The sequence below is a fragment of the Ambystoma mexicanum genome, chromosome 8 (assembly GCF_040938575.1).
Source record: "Ambystoma mexicanum isolate Mex_15411 chromosome 8, UKY_AmexF1_1, whole genome shotgun sequence".
Lineage (NCBI taxonomy): Eukaryota > Metazoa > Chordata > Amphibia > Caudata > Ambystomatidae > Ambystoma > Ambystoma mexicanum.
The window spans coordinates 1,731,905,990-1,731,926,898 of NC_090929.1; the positions used below are offsets into that span (position 1 = coordinate 1,731,905,990).

General features: G+C 46.7%; 1 pseudogene; it reads right to left on the reverse strand.

Annotated features, from left to right (window-relative positions):
* Positions 1–699: 699 nt before the first annotated feature.
* The window catches only part of LOC138473378 (zinc finger protein 850-like), a 114,359-nt pseudogene continuing 94,149 nt past the window's right edge, over positions 700–20,909 (reverse strand).

A 20,909-nucleotide genomic window follows, 5' to 3' on the forward strand; every position in this document is an offset into this window, starting at 1 on the left:
CTTCACAGGGTTATGGGAGGCAACAATTTAAGGTTCAGTAGAAGTGCAGCTTGAGATTTGAAGACCAAAGTCACCCATGTCATCTTCCTTAGTATATTGGTTAGCAGGCTGAGAGATGCTGAGAGATTGGTTACTAGGCTGAACGATACCTCCGACATCACTAACACGCTCAGGTGCTTTTCGCAGTGGCCTGCTGGAATGTTTGCATTTCGAGGGCCTGACCCCTCGAGGCAGGGCAAGGCATTTGTCAGATGTTCATCAGACAGTGGTCGGGGCAGGAGCCAGAACCCCTGCTCAAGTGGCCCAGAGGTCTACCCTGCTCACTCACACGAGGCACAAACTCTTCTCACACAGTGCATAATGGCATCTCCCATCACCAACAGCCACAACGCACCTTGTTTTGATGGTGGATGCAACACCAGGCATGCAGGTATCAGAGTGATGCTCCAACACTGCCATGAGTTCTTCATGAAGAAACTCAGAGCAGAATAAATATGTGTGGATTCACAAAAAATATGCATCACCTTGGCCTAAAAAAGGGGACTGGGTGTGACAGCTGCAGGCTGGTAAAGAGCAGATGTCAGCGGGTCGGGAGTGGGTATGATGTCCCCTTGCCAGCTAAGGGTGACAGGAATTTCCTTACTGGTGCCATAGCTAAAGGATGGAACCAGGCCAAAAACAGTCAGCATAAAGGAAACATTTCAATCAATCAAGTTTATTTGGATAAAGTCTATAGAACATCAAGAAACCCATATCCATTTCATTACATTGGTCGGTCATAACAATACATAAAATGGGGTTAAAATGAATAAAGGCAATATATGACTTCATTAATATTCAAAACAGTTCCCTTGAAGGAAACATTTTAAAAAAGTGTTATTACATATAAAGTATTTGCCATGCTGCCCCAAGACAAATGATTTCAACTACAATATATGTGGGATGGTGGTACTATGATTACTTATGATGTATGATAAAGCATCAACGTGATGCATGAGATGTGGCCCTATGATTCTGTATGATGTATGATTAAGCATCAGAGTGGTGTGTGAGATGTGGCTCTATTATTCAGAATGATGAATGTTAAAGCATCAGCGTGATACGTGATGTGTGAGATGTGGTCCTATAATTATGTGTGATGTATGCTAAAGCATCAGAGTGATGTGTGAGATGTGGCCCTATGATTTTGTCTGATGTATGCTAAAGCATCAGAGTGATATGCGAGATGTGGCCCTATTAGTCTGTACGATGTATATTAAAGCATCAGAGTGATACGTGAGAAGGAGAACTTTGATTCTGCATGATTAAGGATCAGAGTGATAAGTGAGATGTGGCTCTATGATTCTGTATGATGTATGGTAAAGCAGCAGAGTGATATGCAATATGTGGCAGCCCAATGAATCTGTGTGATGTATGATTAAACATCAGAGTGATATACGAGATGTGGACCTCTGATTATGCATGATGATGCGAAAGCATCAGAGTGATGTGCAAGACGTGTGTCTATGATTCTGTGTGATGTATGCTAAAGCATCAGAGTGATATGCGAGATGTGGTCCACTGATTCTGTATGATGTGTACTAAGGCATCAGAGTGATATGCAAGACGTGGTCCACTGATTGTGCCTCATGTACCATAAAGCATCAGAGTGATGAGTGAGATGTGGCTCTATGATTCTGTATGATGTATGCTAAAGCATCAGAGTGATACTCGAGGTGCAGCTCTATGATACCGTATGATGTATGCTAATGCATCAGAGTGATATGCGAGATGTGGTCCACTGATTCTGTATGATGTGTACTAAAGCATCAGAGTGATGAGTGAGATGCAACTCAATGATTCTGTATGATGTGCACAGAAGCATCAGAGTGATATGCGAGTTGTGGCCCTATGATTATGTATGATGTATGAATAAGCATTATAGTGATAAATGAGGTGTCACCCTATGTTGCTGTATAATGAAGCATCAGAGTGATACGCGAGTTGTGGCCATATGATTCTGTAAGGTGTACACTAAAGCATCAGAGTGATATGCGAGAAGTTACACACTGATTCTGTATGATGTGTACTAAAGCATCATAGTGATACGCGAGTTGTGGCCATATGATTCTGTAAGGTGTACGCTAAAGCATCAGAGTGATATGCGAGAAGTTGCACACTGATTCTGTATGATGTGTACTAAAGCATCAGAGTGATACGCGAGTTGTGGCCATATGATTCTGTAAGGTGTACGCTAAAGCATCAGAGTGATATGCGAGAAGTTGCACACTGATTCTGTATGATGTGTACTAAAGCATCAGAGTGATACGCGAGTTGTGGCCATATGATTCTGTAAGATGTACGCTAAAGCATCAGAGTGATATGCGAGAAGTTGCACACTGATTCTGTATGATGTGTACTAAAGCATCAGAGTGATATGCGAGTTGTGGCCCTATGATTCTGTAAATGCTAGATTCATGTAGATTCTGGTACATAAAGATCTGATCTCCATGGCAAACAAGCAAACAATACATTTAATTTTCCCCCTTGTTATATAATTTAATCCAACAGCTTCTTCCTATTCCCACTGTAAGGCATTAATAATGAATTATCCCCTGAATCCAATGAACTCTAAGCTTTCCATATTACCCCCAGGCTTCCAGCTCCAACTGGGTACCCCCCAGAATGCGGCTGTCACTCCACTCTATACTGGTAGGGTGCAGCATGTTACCCCCAGGCTTCTGGCTCTAGCTGGCCGCCAAAATATGGCTGTCCCACTGGCAGGTTGCAGAATATTACCCCGCGCTTCCAGCTGTAGCTGGGTACCCCCCATATTGTGGCTGTCACTCCACTCTATACTGGCAGGTTGCAGCATATTACCCCAGCTTCCAGCTCTTACTGGGTACCCCCCACAATGTGGCTGTCCCTCCACTTTATAAAGGCAGGTTGCAGCATGTTACCCCAGGGTTTCCAGCTCTGGGTCCCCCCCATAATGCGGCTATCCCTCCACTCTATACAGTTACCCCCGGGTGTATGGCTTGAGCTGGGTACCCCTATAATGAGGCTGTCACTCCACTCTATACTGGCAGGTTGCAGCATGTTAGCCCCAGGCTTCCGGCTCTAGCTGGGTAACCCCTTTAATGTGGCTGTCACTCCACCCTATACTGGAAGGTTGCAGCCTGTTACCCCCGGGCTTCCAGCTCTAGCTGGGCACCCCCCACAATGCGGCTGGCACTCTACTCTATACTGGCAGGGTGCAGCATGTTACACTCAGGCGTCCGGCTCTAGCTGGGTACCCCCCGCAATGCGGCTGGCACTCCACTCTATACTGGCAGGTTGCAGCATGTTACCCCCGGGCTTCCAGCTCTAGGTACCCCATATAATGCGGATGTCACTCCACTCTATACTGGCAGGGTGCAGCATGTGGCCCCTGGGCTTCCGGCTCTAGCTCGGTACCCCATATAATGCAGCTGTCACTCCACTCTATACTGGTCGGTTACTGCAAGTTACCCCTGGGCTTCCGGCTCTAGCTTGGTACCCCCTAAAGGGCAGCTGTCACTCCACTCTATACTGGCAGGGTGCAGCATGTTACACTCAGGCGTCTGGCTCTAGCTGGGTACCCCCCGCAATGCGGCTGGCACTCCACTCTATAATGGCTGGTTGCAGCATGTTACCACCGGGCTTCTGGCTCTAGGTGGGTACCCCTAAATGCGGCTGTCACGCAACTCTATACTGGCAGGTTGCAGCATGTTACCCCAGGCTTCCAGCTACAGCTGGGTACCCCTAAATGCGGCTGTCACTCCACTCTATACTGGCAGGTTGCAGCATGTTACCCCAGGCTTCCGGCTGTAGCTGGGTACCCCTCACAATGCGGCTGTCACTCCACTCTATACTGGCAGGTTGCAGCATGTTACCCCGGCTTCCAGCTCTTACTGGGTACCCCCCACAATGTGGCTGTCCCTCCAATCTATACAGGCAGGTTGCAGCATGTTACCCCCAGGCGTATGGCTCGAGCTGGGTACTCCTATAATGCAGCTGTCACTCCACTCTATACTGGCAGGTTGCAGCATGTTAGCCCCAGGCTTCCGGCTCTAGCTGGGTAACCCCTTTAATGTGTCTGTCACTCCACCCTATATTGGAAGGTTGCAGCCTGTTACCCCCGGGCTTCCAGCTCTAGCTGGGCACCCCCCACAATGCGGCTGTCACTCCACCATATACTGGCAGGTTGCAGCCTGTTACCCCCAGGCTTCCGGTTCTAGCTGGGTACCCCCCATAATGCACTGTCACTCTACTCTATACTGGCAGGGTGCAGCATGGTACACTCAGGCGTCCGGATCTAGCTGGGTACCCCCCGCAATGCGGCTGGCACTCCACTCTATACTGGCAGGTTGCAGCATGTTACCCCCGGGCTTCCGGCTCTAGCTGGGTACCCCATATAATTCGGATGTGACTGCACTCTATACTGGCAGGTAGCAGCATGTGGCCCCTGGGCTTCCAGCTCTAGCTGGGTACCCCCTATAGGGCAGGTGTCACTCCTCTCTATAATGGCAGGTTGCAGCATGTTACCCCTCGGCTTCTGGCTCTAGCTGGGTACCCCATATAATTTGGATGTGACTCCACTCTATAATGGCCAGTTGTAGCACACTTAAAGCATAGTCTCTATGCACATATACTAGATATTTTTTGTACCTCAGTGTACATGGCTTGTGCATTTTCCCCATAATGTTATAATATTCATACATTCATAAGGGAAGGTGATTGCCTACGTGCTTCTGGGCGCTAAACACTGATAAGAATACATTCACACCATCTCTCTCCTTGTCTACTAGGAAAAGAGTCAATCTTCAAAGACTTCTTAAAGGCTTGGAGATCCTCCAATGTATTTAAAAGAATGGCTTCTGTGATGCCCCGCACAGACTTGAGGAATGACTGAAACGTTTCCTGCAATCTGTGCACTCGTAGGGCGTGCCCCATGTATGGCTCCTCTGATGATGTATCAGATATGAATTCAGAATGAAGCTTTTCTTGCACTCTGAGCACTTGTAGGGCTCTACCCCAGTAAGAATCTTCTGATGGATGTTCAGAGCTGAGGAGCAACTGAAGCTTGTCTTGAACTATATGCACGTGAAAGGCTTTACCTCCGTATGAATCCTTTATGGCTTGTCTGATGGTGGCTGGATGAAGCTCTTTTTGCACTCTGTGCACGTGTTTGGCTTCTCGCCAGTATATATCCTCTGATGCCTTTTCAGATCTGACGATTGATTGAAGCTTTTCTTGCACTCTGTGCACGTGTAGGGCTTCACCCCAGTATGGATCCTCTGATGCTTTTTCAGATTTGATGATTGATTGAAGCTTTTATTGCACTCTGTGCACGTGTAGGGCTTCACACCAGTATATACCCTCTGATGCCTTTTCAGATCTGACGATTGATTGAAGCTTTTCTTGCACTCTGTGCACGTGTAGGGCTTCAACCCAGTATGGATCCTCTGATGCCTTTTCAGATTTGATGATTGATTGAAGCTTTTATTGCACTCTGTGCACGTGTAGGGCTTCACACCAGTATGGATCCTCTGATGCCTTTTCAGATCTGACGATTGATTGAAGCTTTTCTTACACTCTGTGCATGGGTACAGCTTCACCCGAGTATGGATCCTCTGATGCTTTTTCAGATCTGATGATTGATTGAAGCTTTCCTTGCACTCTGTGCAATTGTGGGCTTCACTCCTGTATGGATCCTCTGATGGCTGCGCAGAGCTGAAGAGTCACTGAAGCTTTTCTAGCACTCTGTGCACCTGTAGGGCTTCTCGCCAGTATGGATCCTCTGAGGCCGTTTCAGATCTGATGATTGATTGAAGCTTTTCCTGCACTCTGTGCAGTTGTGGGGCTTCCCTCCTGTATGGATCCTCTGATGGCTGCACACAGCTGAAGAGTGACTGAAGCTTTTCTTGCGCTCTGTGCACTTGTAGGGCTTCTCGCCAGTATGGATCATCTGATGCCTTTTCAGAGATAAGGATGAACTGAAGCTTTTCTTACACTCTGTGCACGTGTTGGGCTTCACCACAGTATGGATCCACTGATGATGTTTCAGATTTGATGATTGATTGAAGCTTTTCTTACACTCTGCACCTGAAGGGCTTCCCCGAATGGATCCTCTGATGCTGTTTCAGATTTGATGATTGATTGAAGCTTTTCTTACACTCTGTGCACGTGTAGGGCTTCTCACCAGTATGGATCATCTGATGCCTTTTCAGAGATAAGGATAAACTGAAGCTTTTCTTGCACTCTGTGCAGGTGTAGGGTTTCACACCAGTATGGATCCTCTGATGGCTTTTCAGAGCTGAAGAGCGACTGAAGCTTTTCTTGCACTCTGTGCACGTGTAGGGCTTCTCCCCAGTATGGATCATCTGATGCCTTTTCAGAGATAAGGATGAACTGAAGCTTTTCTTGCACTCTGTGCACGTGTAGGGCTTCACACCAGTATGGATCATCTGATGCCTTTTCAGAACTGAGGGCTGAATGAAGCTTTTCTTACACTCTGTGCACGTGTAGGGCTTCTCTCCAGTATGGATCATCTGATGCCTTTTCAGAGATAAGGATGAACTGAAGCTTTTCTTGCACTCTGTGCATGTGTAGGGTCTCTCACCAGTATGGATCCTCTGATGGATTTTCAGAGCTGAAGAGCGACTCAAGCTTTTCGTGCACTCTGTGCACGTGTAGGGCTTCCCACCAGTATGGATCATCTGATGCCTTTTCAGAGCTAAGGATGAACTGAAGCTTTTCTTGCACTTTGTGCATGTGTAGGGTTTCTCACCAGTATGGATCCTCTGATGGATTTTCACAGCTGAAGAGCGACTGAAGCTTTTCTTGCACTCTGTGCATGTGTAGGGTTTCTCACCAGTATGGATCATCTGATGGATTTTCAGAGCTGAAGAGCGACTGAAGCTATTCTTGCACTCTGTGCACATGTAGGGCTTCATCCCAGTATGGATCCTCTGATGCTGTTTCAGATCTGATGATTGATTGAAGCTTTTCTTACACTCTGTGCATGTGTAGGGTTTCTCCCCAGTATGGATCCTCTGATGGATGCGCAGAGCTGAAGAGTCACTGAAGGTTTTCCTGCACTCTGTGCACCTGTAGGGCTTCTCGCCAGTATGGATCCTCTGATGGATTATCAGAGCTGAGGGCTGAATGAAGCTTTTCTTGCACTCTGTGCATGTGTAGGGTTTCTCACCAGTATGGATCCTGTGATGGATTTTCAGAGCTGAAGAGTGACTGAAGCTTTTCTTGCACTCTGTGCATGTGTAGGGTTTCTCTCCAGTATGGATCATCTGATGCCTTTTCAGAGATAAGGATGAACTGAAGCTTTTCTTGCACTCTGCGCACGTGTAGGGCTTCTTCCCAGTATGGATCCTCTGATGCTGTTTCAGATCTGATGATTGATTGAAGCTTTTATTACACTCTGTGCATGTGTAGGGTTTAACCCCAGTATGGATCCTCTGTTGCTGTTTCAGATTTGGTGATTGATTGAAGCTTTTCCTGCACTCTGTGCACGTGTAGGGCTTCTCACCAGTATGGATCATCTGATGTCTTTTCAGAGACAAGGATGAACTGAAGTATTTCTTGCACTCTGTGCACTTGTACAGTTTCTCACCTGCGTGGGATTTCATGTGTGCACTTAGACTGGACCTGCGAGGGAAGCACATCCCGCAGACTCTGCAGGCAGCCGCCTTCTCCTTTGTTTTGATCTTCATAGGGGTGCCGGACATTGGACTCCCCGAGGAGGATGGTACATTATCTACAGGTTCAGTGGAATGGCACTGCCCATCTTCTGTAGAGCTTCTCTCAGTCCACTCTATATTCCCTCGTCTCATCTTCATGTGCAAATTCTTGGTTGCATAAATGGCTCTAGTCTCGGCTGAAAGAAACAAAGATTTCAGCTATTATCTCATGGCATGTACTGATCGACAAAGAATTGGCTAGTGTACAGAGTGCCTCATCCCACTCCAGCACACTGTGTGATACTGATTCATTGTATCTGTCTGTCTGTCCATAAAAATATAAAGGACTATGATACTTTTACATTTAATTTACTGTGCTTGTAGATTTGTCTAATATGCAATACGATGGCACAACATATCTGCTCCCTTTATTTGTCATTATTTAGTATTTTAAACAGATCCTTTTTAGAAAATAGTCATGTATGTAAGAATGAAAACCATCAGCTTGAAATCTAAGCACAATCTAAAAATAGAAATGATGAAAGGTATATAAAAAAGTGCAGATGGGAAAATACATTCCAAGATGATGGACAGTCAAGTTAAAGGCTTGGGAGGTCATTACGACCTTGGTGCTAAGTGCACCAACTTTACCACCATGGTGTAAACTCTGTTTACACCATTGTGGATGGCGGATTTACCGCCCCATTCCAAGGTGAGTGGGGCGGTAAATCCCCATTTCCCATTTTCCCTTCCCCATTCGCATTTTTGCCCCATAGGGCATAATGGGAGTGGGGAAGGCGCTAATTACGCCGCCGTAAATTACAGCGGCGTAATTAGCACCATGGCGGGTTAGCGCCATGGATTTTAACGCCTGCTAAAAGCAGGTGTTAAAATCAGAATCAGGCGTTAAGGGTTAACGGTGGTCTTGGTCTACTCCACTATTCCCAAAGTAGTACCAGGAGCACTCAGGGACATCAACCACATCCCAGGCTTTCCCTATTCCCAAGACGCAAGGATAGACCCTCACTAAGATTAGAAACCAGGGACAGGAAGAAGAGAGCGTACAATCAGAAAGCCCCATGTCCAATTGTTTTTACTATGTCTAGTTACTGACATGTGTTTGTGTGCCACTCCTGAATTGCTGTACAGAAGATTTCGGCAGTGATTGTGTTCCTCACTGTGCATCTGCAGACAGTGACTTGCAAGTCCACTCTTTCACTCCGTCCTTGCCCCACTTTTCCCTGCTACTCTCTGACACCACTCCTCGTTTCTTATAGTGGAGATCTGCTGCTTCCATGGTGGGGCTGCTCTGTGTCCCCTCTCCTTTACCTGTTCTCGCTCTTCCTTGTCCGACTTTTCTCGCTCTTCCTTGCCCCACTTTTCCCTGCTACTCTCTGACACCACTCCTCGTTTCTTATAGTGGAGATCTGCTGCTTCCTTGGTGGGACTGCTCAGTGTCCCCTCTCCTTTACCTGTTCTCGCTCTTCCTTGTCCCACTTTTTCCTACTACTCTCTGACACCACTCCTCATTTCTTATAGTGGAGATCTGCTGCTTCCTTGGTGGGGCTGCTCTGTGACATTGCAAACATGCCGAAATTCTAATAACCAACAACCATTGATGAACAAGAAGATTTAAATGTGAGCAGCTTCATTGGTTGCAGAAAATTGTGGGGTAAAAATGTGACTCCAGACTTTCTGAGAGTAGGGAGCTTGCATGGCTTGTAACTTCCGCAAGGATTCCCTGCTTGAGTAAACATGTAATAATACATTGTGGTGAAGTCGCCCTGCCTGGTTATGGATGTTACCATGGGGGGGGAGGGACTCTCTAATAACCCATTTCTGGGGTTCAAAGGTCTCCATGAGATTTTTTGGCATATTTACCACGAGTGATTCTGCACAGTCAATCTGTGGATTTTGAGAGTTAAGGTGGACGATTTACCTCCATCTTTTTGTTGGGTGTAAATCACCCCGGTTGCCGCCATAACGCACAGTGCGGTGGTGCGGTAGTAAAGTTGATGTTTCTGAATTGCCACCTGCTTGTAATACACCACTCGTCACGAGGGCCAGAGTCTTTAAACAGGTTGCCACATGTGTTGTTGTGTGATAACTGGCAGCTGTCAGGAGGAGGCAGGAGATTGTTGTCAGGAAGAGGTGGTAACATCACGAGGTGGCAGCTGTTAGGAGGAGGCAGGAGGTTGTTGTCAGGTAGAGGTGGTAACATCAGGAGGTGGCAGCTGTCAGGAGGAGGCAGGAGGTTGTTGTCAAGAAAAGGTGGTAACATCAGGAGGTGGCAGCTCTCAGGGGGACGCAAAAGGAGCTAATTGTCTGGAATAGGTGGTAACATCAGCGGGTGGCAGCTGTCAGGGGGACACAGGAGGAGCTAATTGTCAGGAATAGGTGGTAACATCAGCGGGGGCAGCTGTCAGGAGAAGACAGAATGAGGTGATGAAGTGGTGTTTGTCAGGTGGACGTGGTAACATCAGAAAGAGGTGGTTGTCATGCAGAGGTAATAACGAGGGGGAGGAGACAGTTCATCCCTCAACCACTTAGGTCAGGAGGGAACCACTCAGGTCAGGAGGGAACTAGGACGCCCTGTCTGTCTGAAGTGTGTGGCAAGTGCATTGCAGGAGGCCTGGAAGGTAAGAGGTGAGGAGGGGACTGCAGAGGGGTTGGCTAGTTACCTGCAGATTTGAAAGAGTTCAGCCGTGTTGTTGAATGTAGAAGAGATGTGGGCCTGGATGTGGGGCCTTTTCTTGGTGTGAATGGAGAGTCTGTATTGCCTTTGGAGCAAGCGACATGACAGTTTGTCAGAGGGTGAGCCTGAGGTCTGCCCCTTCCATTCCGTAGCTCTTTCAGGGCTGCGTTTGGTGTCGTACCAAGTGTTATGCTTAGAGGCATGTTTCAGGCAGATCCTCATGACTGGAGCAAGAATGTCAAGGGTATTGGTAATGGCAAGATGGAGGTTGCTGAGAGCGGAGTCAGAGGTAGAGTCTGTAGTGGGGAGAGTGGGGGATGAAGGTAGATGCAAAGGCAGCAACTGGCACTTGTTTTATCCGATGGATGTTCGTGAATGAGGTTGGCATTGCTGAGAGAGGCTGGGTCAGAGGGCCGAGAGGACACAGACGAGAGGAGAAGAGACAGGGCCTCATCACAAGTTTGGCAGTAACCCTTAAATCTGGCGGTAGCACTGTTACCTCCGGATTTAAGGGTCCACCAAATCAGGGCTTTGGCGGATTTCTCTCCAGCTCTGAGCTGGGGGAAATCCGCTGAAAATTTGCGCTCCGCCGGCGGTATGAGCGCGAAATGTCCCCATTGAGCCCAATGGGGAATGTGGCATTCCCGAATGGGCTCAATGGGGAATGGGGATTTCCAAATCTGCCAAACATGTGATCCGGCGCTAATAGCGCCGGTGGGTTTGGCGGTAGGGCAGATAGCGCCAGCGCTATTAGCGCCGGCGTTACCGCCCAACTCGTGATGAGGCCCATAATGTCTTCTCCAACAAGGTTATCGTACATCCAACGGGTAAGGGATACTTGGCTCCCCCATGATATGCTGGAGTCTGAACGTAAAGAGGATGCCTGGGTTGATCCAGCCAGTACCCCTTGTTTCTGACTTCACCCAGTGCTCTGAATCGCTCATTATACATACCATCGCACAGATGAAACCTACCTCTTGTCAGAGCGATGCCTGTCCTTCCAGCCTGTTCATAAAATGCAAGGACATTCTTGCCCCTGGGTTACTAAGTTTATCAGCCACTCATTTCCACTCTTTCTTAAGGAGGCTTGGGTTATGCCACTCATGAAAAAGCAGTCTCTGGATCCATTTGTCTTGGAAAATGATTGCCCTATCACTAACATGCCATGTCTGCTAAAGATACTTGCTACTGCTGCACATATGCAATTTCAGAACTTTGTGGAGGGTAATAACATCTTATTGTCCCTCCAGTCCGGTGTTAGGAAAGGTTATAGCACTGAAACAGCTATGCTTGACCTGCAGCCCAATTTACTTCAGAACATGGACCAAGGACACCTATCTGTTCTTATGCTGCTGGATTTATCCTCAGTAGTTGATCTTGTGGACTATGCTCTACTTGAGGATGGATTACAGGTTTTGGCTGGGTGCTCTCCTCAAGCTCCCAGATGGAATTCTTCTTTCTTGGGCCCCAGGAACTCTAGATTGAATGAAGGGGAAGTTTTTTGGGATCCCACTCCGGTCACATGTGGTGTCCCCTCATGCATCTCGCCGACATTATTCAATGTTTACTTGATCCTATTTCTGCTATTGTTGATCAGCTTGGGTGTCCAGGTGGCTAACTATGTGAAGGATGCGCAGGTGATTGTAAAACTCTCTGGAATGTATGTAAGTCCATTCATGGTGTTAGGGAGGATTCTCACTTATGGCTAATTTCCCTTACCTAAAGAGTCCCCCAGCAGCTTTGCTGGATTTGAAGGGTTTGATTATTTTTTTACCTGCTAAGAGTGAGACTCTTTTTCCCACTCTTAGGCATCTTTGCTATATGTGTTCTAGGCTATTTTTGTGTTTAATGCCTATGGGATCTTTTCTCTCACCGATAGGAACCATCTTTATACACATGTGTTACACCGCACCCTCTGTGCAGTGACACAGGGGTGTCGTAGCGACCCCCAAACATAGACTCCATACCCTGGGACTGACTACTGTCTCCCAGGGCATGTAAAGTCCCCATTGACTTTACTAGTTAAGTTTTATGAACTTAACCAGTACAACCCATCTTAATATGGAAGTACTGGAAGGGGTTAATAGTTTTTCCCCTATGTTTATTTTCGAGAGGGTACCTTAAAGTCCCCCTCTACAAAGTTTCTGGCTGGTGGCAGTGGTTACTACCTTTTATATTCGACTGCAAATATTTCCCTATGGGATTTTCCCATTGTTCGAGGCTACCACTTTTACTGAGCCTCTAACATACCGCTGATTTTATTATTAACTTTACTCCGATAGGTTGTATTTGCCAGAACTTTGATATAAATTCTTTCTCGTGTCTTACTCTAAACTCCTAATACAGGTTGGGGATCCTTTGTTCGCTCTTTTGGCAGGCTTCTGCCAAGAAGCCCTCCTTTTGGCGCCTCTGAGTCTGGGGTGGGTCTGTTGTTTGGGAGGGGGAGTAGAACCCCTGGACAGAGTTGCCGCAGCAACTCAGGTCGCACTCTAACCTTGTAGGCTGGAGGGTCTCCCGCCAAGAAGACCACTCCACTGTGTGAGTGGCAGCTAGACTGTATGAATGGGTCTCTTTCTGCATAAAAGTAGGGTCCTGAGGACTGGAAGAGCAAGACGTCGCCACTGGAACTACGGAACCGAAAGGGAGAGAAGTCACAGACATCTTCAGCATCTACACCACCGGTGAAGCCCTGCCGAATCGTCTCACCACTTTTCTTCCACACGACGAGAGGAGGTCTTCAGCGAAAGAGCCTCCTTCCCTTGAGCTGGTGGGGTCAATCAGTTCACCTATCGCTTCATCGGACCTGCCTTGGTCGAATCGACAGTGCCCAGCACTTGGAGACCGGATAGCCAGGCAGCTATCGACCCGGGCCGCGATTTAAAGGAGCGTACCTTTTAAACTTCGTTTTGGCAGCACCGCGGCTGGTTTCATCCCTGGGTAGTGCAGTGACTCGAACCTTCCTCCACGACGAGAGCATCTCTTCCTCTGCTGGACCCCTCAACCTGCAGGAACTACCAGGAACAACCACCACCGCAGGAGCCACTTCTTCATGTTTAAGGTACATTGTTCAGCCAGGCCGTCCTTTCTCCGTTGTAGCCCTAAAGGTGTTTTAAATCCTTTATCTACTTGAGGGGTCAGCCGCCCTCTCTCTTAACATTGTCTTTCGCCTCACATCTACCTCTTCAATATTTTTCTACTAAAGAATTGACTGCAGCTACAAGAACATTTTTGCTCCTAAGCTCTTGGTCCTGTACCACTGACTCTGACTCAGGCCTATTGACTCTGGCTGATTTGTTAGATCTGCTCTCACTAGATTGGTTTTCAATGAGAAATGTGTTGATGCCCCTAAATCTTCTAAACCCCTCTTCCTTTCTACTGTTTTAACTTGTGGAGTGCCATTTTGCTCAGTTTTCGTTTACTTATCTTTTGGCTAAAGTGTTACTGTGCATTACTTGTTCACAAAACTTCAGGGAAGTGTTGCTACGGGGTGTCTGAAGATATTTCGGTTTAACTTGTGCTTTCCCTCCCTTTCGTTAAATTGCTAGAGTGCCATTTGTAGTTGGTTTTCACTGTACCGTTTTGCTCAGTGTTCACTCTACCGCAAACTTGTCTACAATTGAATAGGGAGTTGTATTTACTTTTCCTTGACTGAATTTTTACTTACTTTACCAATTGTGATTATGTGTTGACTTAGAAGTGCATAAAATAAATATATATTCTCTTTTTAATACAAAGTTTTAGTCAGTGTTTCCTTGCTCCATAGTACTGTACTACCTATTGTGTAAACCCTGAATACTGCTCATCTCCCTCTTGAGATAAGTCTGACTGCTCAGCCAAAGCTACCAACTAAATCTTTGTGGTACAGACTGATACCAAAGGGGATTTATTGCTCTCACCTGTAGTCCTAATCTGGTGTACTGCTCCGTAAGGGAACTGCACTGGATTCTGCCTAACACATGGGTGGATGGCAGCCAATTCATTGGCCTTAAAAACAAGTAAAACAAAGCTTCTAATTGTAGTGTAGCCTCAAGTTGTAAGTTGAGGTCACTCTCAGATGAGCAAACAACCTCTTTCTGTTCACTCTCAAAGGACTATAAACATTTTTCACTTCTGGGCACATTGATCCTGGTGGCTAAGGAAGTTAAAACCTTAGGAGTGGTCCTGGATGTCGAATTGTCCATTATTCATCATGAGAATTTAGCCACTTTGGCTTTAGTCCTTATCAATACTCAATTGGACTACTGTAACAGTCTTCTCAGTGGCTGCACGCATTACATCATAGCGGCCTTGCAGGTTACGCAGAACGGTGCAGTGCGGGCAGTCTCAGGTCTGGCCAGGCGAGCCCTTGTCATCGTGGCTAGGCAGGGCTTACATTGGTTTTCCCGGATTTGAGAATTAGGCATGACACCCTAACTCTAACACACAAATGTGTGATGAACACAGCACCCCAGTATTTTACAGCCGGCTCCAACCACACGTTCCTTCCCGTTCTCTCAGATCTCACATCTTCTCAAATTGGTTAAAACAAGATTCAGATTAGTGAAGGCCGGTGGGCATAATTTCAATGTGCAAGGCCTCCATTTTTGGAATTTATTGCCTCTCAACCTTAGAGCAGCTGAGACATCGGTTAAGTTTAAGAAAGAGCTCAAAACGCTACTCTTTAATCTGCCACCTGATTAGGCTTGTTACACATGTTTGAATCCCCCATTTTGGACTCTGAGTTTCGTCCTTGGCTCTGCCTTCTCGCATCGTTTTAATGCTTCCTGTGCTCTTGTATGTTTGTCTATGTGTGCACGCCCTGAAGCCCATGGGCATGTGGCGCGATGTTAAATAAATACTGCTAATAACATTCCTGCAGGGGCGTTTCATCGGGCTCGAAGAAATGCAGCCAAGAAACAGGTTTTGAAGCTGAATGTGTTCTTTTGTCCACGAGATTCAAAGCCAAAGGATACCCAGCACCAACAATTAGCCAGAGTCTTGAGAAAATCAACGTGCAAGGACCGAGTTATTACAACCAATGCTCCCCATTTGCGGAACCGGTTGGCTATTGTGCGCACATTATTTTCCATGTGCGCAACTAACTAACTAACTAACTAAAAGAGTTTTTATATAGCGCACACTCACCCAAAGGCCTCTGGCCGCTCACAAAGACAAACAACAGGAATGACAAATAGGCTCAGAACGGGAGGCAGAAACAAATCACTTTAAGCAGCGACTAGCAGATTCCTTAAGAGAGTGGCTAGAGTTAACAAATGCCAGTGAGTGACTTTAGGCATCAAAGAGAAATGTCTTAAGGCGTTTTCTGAACTCTTGTAGTGTTGTGCATTGTTTAAGATATAGCAGAATCGCATTCCAATTTTTTGGAGCCCAGACATCAAAACTTGCTTCACCTAGTTTCTTAAGGGTGGTGCGTGGTTGAAAAAGTAGCATCTGACTATTGGACTGTCTATTTTGATCCCTGTTTTCAGGTATTCTGGGGCTTTACCTGAAAGACATTTGAAAACTATCACTAGCCCTTTTAATTTCAGCCGTTGCTCTATGGAGAGCCAGTGTAGTTTTTTAAAATGCTCGGTGATGTGGGATTGACGGCTCAGTCCACAAACTGCTCGAACGGCTCCATTTTGTATTGTTTGAAGGCTTCTAATGTTTCCTTTAGTGGTACCTATTAATAGGCTATTTCAGGAATCTAGTTTAGCGTTAACTATTGCAGCTGCAATAGACGCTGTGCCGGCTTCTGACAGACAGGGACGTGTTTGCCATAGAAGGTGAGTAAAGAAGCTACATGACGATTTAAGATAGGAAACATGTTTCTGAAATGTTAGATGGGCATCAAAAAACACTCTCAGAGTCTTCACATAAGCAGATACAGGAATGCTATTACCGGCTATTACAAAGGCCTTATAGCATGGGTCAAGATTGTTTATCCTATGAGGTGTACTGGTGACTAGCAAATTTTGTCATTGAGGGCAAGGGAATTAAGGGCCATCCACTTCTGGATTGCCTCATAGATCGTATTAACAGCAGCTAGATCCTCTTTATAGGCCCCAGATAGTTTGACAACTATCTGGGTGTCATCGGCATAGTTTGCACATTTTATACCCAGAGATTTTAACAGGTCACATAGACATTTAATATATATGTTGAAAAGTAGGGGAGATAGGCATGATCCCTGAGGACACCACATGTGACAGGAACTTTCATAGACTTAGAAGATCCTTTAGCAACGCAAGCACTCCTAGGACCAAGAATTGATTTAAGCCATATGACTGCTTCTGGGGAACAGAAACCAATTTCCTGAAGTCTCTCTGCCAAAAGATCATGATCGACCAAGTCGAACACAGAGGAGAGGTCCAACAGAAGGAGAAGAGGAACTGACTAATAAGCTAGGCCACTTTGTGAGCTACCGTCGCAGAACAGAGTTTGGAAAGGAATTGCCTCTTCCCAGCCACTGCAATCCTTTAAAAATCTTACAACTCTTTTTCCAAACACATAGGCTAAAATAAAATGCCATATGTGATTATACAGAAAACTCATCAACCAATCCAAGACTTCAATATCTGCCACAGTGTACTCCGGAGACCCCCAGCCCGGCCCATAGAGACGAGGTTTGCTCCGAAGTACTTTAAGACGAGATAGCTGCACCTTTGAGATGGATGGGGGTGCAGATTTATTACTCCAACACCAATCAATAAGGACAACTCAATGGTTTGGCAAAGGGAGTCCGTTTAATGACAAGTACAAAAAACTTGGAGCCATGGATGTCAGCAGAGATCCGATCGTCCTTCTCGCTTCCACTCCAACAAACTTCATACAAGTTGTAACATTTATACTCAAAACTTGTCATAATTGACGTGTAACACTCAAAAGTTAATATGCAATTCTATTGGTTAGGAAAAGGTAACTTTAATATAGGTACTATAGTCTTCAAACCAGGAGAGTAGGTTTATCTTCCACTCAGGGAAGATAAGAGCAACCCCACCTCCTGCACGGTTAGGGTGAGGCTTGGAGATGACCTTATATCCATCAGTGAGAAGGGAGTCAAAAGCAGTGCCTGAGATGGCCTTGAAACACATCACGGTAAGAGCAAGGATATCGAGGTCAAGGTCTTCAAGAAGGAGGTAGATGTCGGCAGAGTGTTTGTTGGCAGAACACACATTAAGCATGGCTAGATGCAAGAGATCTCCACCTTTGAAAGTTTTCCAAGGTGGGGGTACAGGGGCGTGGTACACCAGTCGGAGGGGGTCCGAGAGAGAGAAAGGAGGAGTAGCAGGAGTGGGGGGAAGGAAGTAAATGAGGGACTGCAGGTACTGTTCAAAGAGGAGGAGGTTGGGTTGAAGATAGTTCCAGTGTGATAGACATTAATGACGCACCTGGATGATGCAAAGCCCACCAGGAGGACTTCCCAGTTAGTGCCACCATTAATGGGTGAGGATGTAAGAGGGGAGAGAGTAGAGATGAGATGAGGAGTCCATAGATCTGGAGACGGGACAGAGAAGAGGATATCAGTAAGGATCTGTCTGGAAGTTGCACTGACACCAGTGTCTGAGATCGGTAGGCAAGGGTTCGTGGTCATGATACTTTTATTCGTTTTTGAAATAGAAATTTAACAATCATGTACCGGCATTTGCGACCAGACGGTCAAATACAAAAAATATCACATTGATAATAAAACAGTGTATAAAATGTTTAGTTTCTAATGCAAATCGCATAACTTTCGAGTAGCTTCATCAAACCCAGTTATCCCTACCGTCCACCCTCGCCCCCTTGGACATAGTACCATCTGAAGGGCTAGAAGAGACCAGCATCTATCTCCGAACCAATATTAATTGCTTCACATCAGGCACATGGACATATTAGAACTTGCGAGTTTACCATAGCAGAGAAATTCAGCCAACAACTATAAAGTCTCCAAACTTTGAAACGCTTTGCACACATTTTTCATGTCACATATTTAGCCCGAAATTTCGACCACGCGTTCTCAACTGAGGTACGATCTCCATGCAGGACCGCCGTGAGGTTGCCCATTCTGTATATATTCAAGGCAACACTCAGCCATTCCGTTTTATTAGGGAGCCTTGCTCTTTTCCACACCATAGTGAGGCACGCTCAAGCAGCCAACAGTAAACCCTGGACCATTTTGGGCTCCTTCTTGATTGTGTCATCCATTTCAACCAAGCCAAACAAGATCAGAAGTGGGTGTGTCTCTCTGTCGTCCTCATCCAACTCCTTGATCCAACTGAGAACCTCCGTCCAATAAGTTTGGACCACCTCACATCCCCACCACATATGCCAGTAATCGGCCCGCTTTCCACATCCCCTCCAGCAATGTGGGCTTATCCCTTGATACATTTTGGCCAGCCGCACCGGGTCATAGTGCCACCTGTATAATAACTTGATGGCATGCAATTTATATTGACAGGATATGGAAGATTTTGCCGTTCTTCTACAAATTTGGAGCCATAGTTTTTGTAGGATCTGCCTGCCCATGTCCGATTCCCACCTGCTCCTCAATGTGTGTGAAGGTGTAATATCAACCTCAATCAGCGCCGAGTACATTGCACTTATCAAGCCCTTTGAACTCGTACACGTGTTCAGAATGCTTTCGAACGGGGTGAGATCCCTTTGTAACTGTTCTTTCCATACCGCCCTCGTCATCACCCCCTTGAGTCTGAGATATAGGAAGACCGAGAGGGGGCCTATGCCTAGCGCCTCCTGTAAATCCTGAATTGTAATAAAGGCACCATCTCTCCTGAGTTAACCAGCCCTTTCTAATCCAGCATCATACCATGTCTCCAAGTTCCCTGGGTCTGGGATGGCGTCCCGAATCCCCGGTGACCATAGGTGTCCAAGGGGAGAGGGCCAGGTTGTGACTCCCACCATTTTCTTGCCTGGTTTCCAGATTGCCCATATTGTTCCAATGATAGGGTGGTTTTTAACACTGTTCCGCAATTGGGGCCCCGGAACCCATAGCCATTCACCTAGAATGAATGGACGGAGATGGTAATTGTCTAGGGCTATCCACTGTGGCTCTGACTTTTGCCTGACATGCGGGACAAGAACACGTAGTAGGGCTGCCCTGTAATATACTTCTATATTCGGGAGGCCCACTTCCGCGTTGTCCTTCCGGAGCTGTAGCAAGGATCTGGGGACTCTAGGCTTTTGGCCTTGCCACAGGAAGGTTAAGAGGGTTTTTCTCATGCTCGTAAAGTATTCTGGGGGCATTTTAATGGGGAGAATTTGGAACAAATAAAGTATTTTAGGGAGGATCACCAGCCAGGAGATGGTTAGTCTGCACCACCTTTGAATATCCTTTTGCAGGGAGAGCGATAGTGGGGGATCATGATACCCTTTTTAAGGTTTTTTCTTCCAGACTTTGTGAGAGAGGGAGGATAGGTGATAGTATAGAAGTTAGAAAAGATGGGGGCGATGGGGAGTGCCATAGTGGTGGAAGAAGGAGAAAGAGGAGGGGCTGCACAGCACAGTACAAGCACAAATTCACCTGATGGCCTAGTAGCCAAGGGAAGCAAGAGGCAGATCCATAGGAGTAGCAACCTAAGCACACAAAACATATGTAGGGCATCTAAGTTCGGTATTTCATGCAAGGCACAAAATTAAATTATCAGCACAGATGTAGGGACACCTAAATTCGGTTTCTGATGCTAGGCACTCTGAACACACTAAACGAAATTGGCAGCACAACTGCAACCTTCTTTGCTCTATGGTATCTCACCTGATGCAGAGGCTACTGCCAATGCTGCCCTCACATTCTTCAGCCTCCCAAGTATTGCCGCTTGCTTCCTTAGCCCAGCACCCACTCAGAACAATAATGAGGATGATGGCGATGGCACACTTGCTGTCATAACCCGCAGACAGCCATTTCATGTCCCTTCTAGGCGAGCGGGCCACCTGCCATCTTGGTTTTTGTGGTAAAATGTTCCTTTACCTCTCGCTTGCTTTTCATTAATTTATCACTGCAGGTCCCTTCATCTGCCGCCATGCGGGCGCCTCAGCACCTTGCTGGCACTGGCCCAGCCTTCCGGCATTACCTCCTCTGTACCAGGCCCACTTCCTTTTCCAGCCATCCTGGTCTTTGCACAGGCCCCATAACTGTCATCCTGCTGCTCCTGTTGCACGTCCACTTCTGCGACCTGCTTCTCGGTGCTGTTCTCGAGCACTCTTTATATGCACCTGAGTCTTCTTCACTGGCTTCCCAGCTCTGTAGATGCTGACACTCCACCCACCATCTTGATTCTTACAAACGCTGTGCTCCGGGTCCCACTTCTCTGTGAGGAAAGCGCTGCTTCTGCCCCTCCAAGCACTGCGGAAAAGGGCATGCAGATGCTGCGTGATGTAAGGGCAATATTTCTTATGAAACTGTCCGGTTTCCACACAGGATTATTCAGGAGCTTGGCTCTGGCAAGTCTTCCTCACATCGCTGCTAATGAGTCCCGTATGGCAGGCATGACTCACACCAAAATGAATGTTTGAGACCTGCTTATTGCCCCATGTATGTGTAC